Here is a 5842-nt window from a genome sequence, read left to right as displayed (position 1 = left end):
GAACTATCAGATCCGAAAGGTTATCTCAACAGGTGCAAAAATTCCGTCACTTAACCTTGGGATAGTAAATGTAACTGGACATTTTTTCCGCCTAGAGGCTCGCGATAAAATATTAGATAAAATCATTAAGAATAATTATGAGTAATATCCACAGTTTGGGTTATTGTTACAGTCGTAATATTTTCCACCATATAACGCAGGCACCGTATGTTTTATTGGGATAAATTACTCGCTCTCGACATATTTAGAATTGATATTTCGGTTTGTCTCTGATGCCCATCGCAGTAATTGGACTTTTAAGTATAGTTCAGCAAAATGTAGGAAATAATATTGCTTCCGCCACTATGGTCTGCTTTGATAGAACGAAGGCATTAAAGTTGCTTCGTTGTCATATATGTCATCAGGAAGATATCACAGTCAGATGAATTGATTTCAGCACATTATATTGCAGTACAATATTACACCGTACAAATGGTTTGGATAAAATTTCTTAATTTTTTTTTTTTTAAACTTTAGCATAAACTGATTCCATAAACACCCCCATCTATAAAATTGACCGAATCCATTCTACTGTGCAAGGAAATCTCAAATATTGAATTTATCAACAAGAAAAGAACAACAACCTCAGAATGATAATAAAAAATCCCCAAAGTGCTGAACATCTTTGTCAAATTAATTTCAATGCAGTTTAAAAGGATACCTGTATAATGCGAAACGAAATCGAAACGACACAAAACGAAACGAAACCTACCGAAACGAAACCTACCACAACGAAATCAAATAGAAACCAACCGAAATCTAACGAAACAAAATGAAACGAAACAGCATGACCGAACTCTTTGATGATAAAAATAATAATAATAAATGGTAATATGGGCGAGCATCTCAAACCACATATAAATTATAAATTACAAAATATAAATGAAAGTTGCCACATATAAATGATATTCGAAGTTCGGATTGACTGATGTATTTTTAAGAGAAACACTGTTTGAAGAAGCTGGTGTCTGAGTAGGTTGAAAGCAGGAAGACTTGTACCATCTTCTTTTATTTATCTTATCAAACTCTAACTGCTGGGGTGCGAGTACTTTCAGTTATGGAAAAATTATATAGTACCATATTATCTAAATGCAGTTCAGTAAGATATATATTATTAGAAATTATTATCAATATGCAGTAAGTCTAGAGATAACTTTATAAATTTGGGGCTAAAACGGGGAACGGAAAACGGTACAGAAAACGAAAAAATATTTTATGTAATGATATTAGGAGAAGGTCAGGATTTTGTAAAATCAAAAGGCTTACGAACAATGGAAGCAGAAATTACTGAGAGAACAGGAAGTCATCCATAGAATCCATCGATTCATATTCGTCATATGTATTTTAAAACCTTATAACTATAAAATTATCAAGCAAATGCCAGTTTGTGCCATCTCTTTTCCCGGCTTATAATTATAATTCAGCCTTTCAAATTGTATTACGTTTCACTGGCTGTTACCATAAGAAACGATTTTATGAACCTAACCAACGAGTGAATGAATGAAAACAACATTGAAAAATATAGAATTTTCTCAACAATTTCCCCAAAACATAGCCTCTTTAAACTTGCTGTTAATCAACCCCTATATTCTTAAGGCGATAATGCACTTGAATTTGACTTTAGTTCTACACCTGGTATAATAAAAATAATATGTATCACATGAAAAGCGAAGATAACGAACAGTGATCAATCTCTTAACTCCTATAAGCAATACAAAATAGATAGTTGGGCAGACACACCATATGTGGGATCGGATGCCTAGGAGGAGTAAGCATCCCCTATCGACCGGTCACACCCGCCGTGAGCCCCATATCTTTTTCAGGCAAACGGAGTTATCAGTAGTCAAAATCAGTGTTCCACTAACGCCCTAACAATCGGTATGAAACACGTCAGACAGCATTTGACCCAATGATAGGTTGTATTGGCAAACTAGATCGTTATAACGACCATAGACTTTGCGAAATGCTGACTTTAAACGAGAGTGTTGAAATCCCTGTACCATCAACTTGTTAGTCAGTAGCTTGCCTCGATTTAAAAACTGACCATACGCAGAACAAGCTTTTGCGTATCGAATCAGTTGAAATATATAAACACCATTTGCAGGTGACACTGGAACATTGCTACACAAATATGGGAAGCTGACGATGGAGAAGCTGAAATCATCCCGTTTGTCATAAAGTTGAGTTGTTAGTTTGTCGTTAATATCTACTTTTAATAAAATATCTAAATATGAAGCAGAAGTGGACGACTCTGTGGTACATGTATCTTTTATTTCGAGCTCGCAGGGATATATCGAATCGACATATGAATGAAAGTTATTATTGTTAATAGATAAAACGTCGTCGATATATCTAAATGTCGAATTGAAGGCCACAGCGAGAGATTTTTTCTTCTCACGTAGACGTTTCTGAATATTTTAAAAATTTTTTAAAAGTGAACAAGTCCGGTCTGTATAAATGGTTTGCCTCATTTGGGATCGATTTATGTAAAGTGAAAGTTCGTATATGTACCGGTATTCTACGGGTATGTGTTGAAACCGAAGAAATACAGGGAGGGGGGTGTTATTGAAACAGTAGCAATGTATATTATTACATGTAAGATGAAGTTTATGACCTTAGTAAGAGGGATTAACAGATTTATTTCATAATATACGAAATAATTAAAAGGCCAACAGAAAATTTATGTTTGAATTTAATTAAAGGGTCAACTCATTAACCTAGATAATAAGATACCAATGGTTAGATTTATAAATCAACCGTTTGAAGTTCTCACCTATCTAGTATTACAGTGCTGCGGTCTCTGTTTAGTGTTAGTTAAAAAAAAATCAAACACAAGATGTTTAACTTGTTGGCTTAAGGATATCACGAATCGTTGTTTTATACATATCACACTCCCTGTATGACCATATTACTGAAATCTAAATATATGCATCATGAAGTCCATGAACAATGTAAATATACGCTGTATTATGTGTAAATGCATGTACGTTACAGACGGAGTATATAAACCCTGCGTGTTCTGTCCATTCTTTGTTCTGTCCATTCTTTATCCTCTGCCCGCTACATTGTAACACCACTGGCAATGTTGAAATTACTAGATTCTTGGAAACACTATGAACATCCAACTTAGCTTAATCAATCTATAGTTTAGGATTTTACGATAAAATTGTTTTACCGCATGCGAACAAAGTCCTACATTTTTTATTTTAATCAAAATAAAGCATATTTGTCCGTTTGGTGTTATCTTAGTTACATTAATAATAATGAGTCTTAAATTTCCGTTCCGTTCCCTTTTTCCTCCCATGTTTTAGCAACACCCATATATTTATGAACATGATTGTGTCTCTCTTGTAAAACTAACAATATCCACCTTATATAAACATACTTCTGTCTTTAGAGCAATACATACTGAAATGTGTATTTTGCCCAAAGGCGGATCCAACGCCGGCGAATCCCCCCCCCCCCTCGATTCGTGTGCTTCCCCAGACTTCCCATCTGTAACCCCTCATTCTGAAATTTCTGGACCCAGCAATTGCACCTGACCCATTATAATTTAATAAAATTCAGATATTTACTTTGTGCTTAGCCAACCCCAAACCCCTTTTCCAACGATTACCGAGTACAACTTTTATAATTTGCACGTATGGTCAATTAAAATTAATTGATAGATTATCATCCCCGCCCGCCCCTCAAAAAAGGGCTCACCCCGATTTTTTTTATTTTCGCAAAAATTACAATTTCAAACAAACTTGTTCCCACTGGCCAGTAACATGAGTGAATGATTATAGTCACAGAATGTTGGTTTTATATCTTCTACCAAGGATTCTTTGAATGTTAACTTGATAAACACTTTGTGTGATGCCTTTGGTCATTGATTTTTTTTCTCGGGAAATAAAAATTAAACAATAAAATCCTCCTACCCGCCCCATATTTTTTGGTGACCCCGGATGATAATCTACTTATTAAGTTGAATTGGTCTAATCCTGCTCTCTTTTTTCCCCGGACACCGGCTTCTTCAAACAGTGTTTAATGCTAGCCGATGGACCGTATCAGTCAAGCCAAAAGACCACATCAAAGGGGAGGCAAATTTCAAGGGGATTCGTGTTAGAATAGGTCCACAGTACACCTTTCTTGTCGTAAGAAGCGACTAAATGGGGCGGTCCTTCGATGAGACCACAAAAACCGAGTTCCCGTGTCACAGCAGATATGGCACGATAAAGATCCCTCCCTGTTCAAAGGCAATTAGCGCCGTCCGAGCATAGGCCTAAATTGGTGACGTGTCCATATGAGTGAAACATTCTTGGGAGGGGCATTACACAATAGATAATCAATTAATCGTTTATATGTGGCAACTTTCACAGGGGCCTGATATGCTCGCCCATATTACCATTCACTACTATCATGATCAAAGAGTTCTGTTATACAATCTGTTTCGTTTCATTAAGTTTCCTTTCAGTCACTTTCATTTCGCATTTTGCAGGTACCCAGTTCAAAACAGTATCTGAGAATACAAACGTAAATAAACACATACACTACTTCACTTATAATGAAGTTGATTATATTGAACTACGTGTTATAATGAAGTGAAAATAAACCCCAGTAAGATATAGTTCAACATTGTCATCGAACTTTGAATATTTCGCGGTGGATGTAAACAGTTACATTGTGACGTCATATTAGCTGCATTTTTCCCCTTCTTTCAAAAATGTTTGCAGCTATGAGAAAGCTTGTCTAGAATTTAAAAACGTTTATGGTACTTTCTAAACAATCTAATTATTTATTTTTCCAGAAGCATTACGGGTAATACACATCTTTTTTCAGCTGATGAAGAGCAAATCACGTGACCCATGTGTAACCATTGAGGCGAGCTCGCCGTGTCGCCTATTAATCTGAATAAGATACCAATGGTTAGATAAAAAATAAACTGGTAGAAGTTCTCGCCTATCTAGTATTGGAGTGCTGCGGTCACTCAGTCTCTGTTAGTTAAAAAAATAATTTATCAAACGCAAGATGTTCGACTTCTTGACTTAATAAGATCACAAATTATCGTTGTTTCATACATATCAAACTCCTTGTATGACCGTATGACTTAATGCAAAATATATGCACTGTAAATTCCTAAATATACGCGAGAAATTTTTTATCGCGTAATTTCGCGAGAAACATCACTCGCGGAAAAAAAAATATTTATCGCTTTCATTTTTAGGCCTACATTGCTAAACTACATGCAAAAACAATTGATCAACAGAGAACTCGCAAATTATTTTCTCGCGATTTGACTTCCATGAGTCATTTCGCGATAAGTGCTCGCGTAAAATAAGGAATCTACAGTATCGTGAAGTCCATGAATAATGTAAGTATTGACACTGTATTGTGAATAATGTAAGTATTGACACTGTATTGTGAATACTGTAAGTATTTATACACTGTATTGTGAATACTGTAAGTATTTATACACTGTATTGTGAATACTGTAAGTATTTATACACTGTATTGTGTGTTATGAATAATGTAAGTATTGATACACTGTATTGTGAATAATGCAAGTATTGATACACTGTATTGTGAATAATTCAAGTATTGATACACTCTAGACGTTTTGCCACAAGAGGGGGGGGGGGGCATATAAACGTTGTGTGTTCTTTCCATTCTCTACCCTCTGCTCGTTAACACCTCTCGTTAGACGTAGTGATGAACATATGGGGGTAATTTTGAAAATTAGTGGGTATTGCAAGTTATTGCAACATGGCCTTTTATGTTAGTATTCCATACGATTAATTCATAGCTTAATAAAGAATAATTT

This window comes from Ostrea edulis, chromosome 1, assembly GCF_947568905.1.
Source record: "Ostrea edulis chromosome 1, xbOstEdul1.1, whole genome shotgun sequence".
Classification (NCBI taxonomy): domain Eukaryota; kingdom Metazoa; phylum Mollusca; class Bivalvia; order Ostreida; family Ostreidae; genus Ostrea; species Ostrea edulis.
This window is presented reverse-complemented; position numbering follows the sequence as displayed.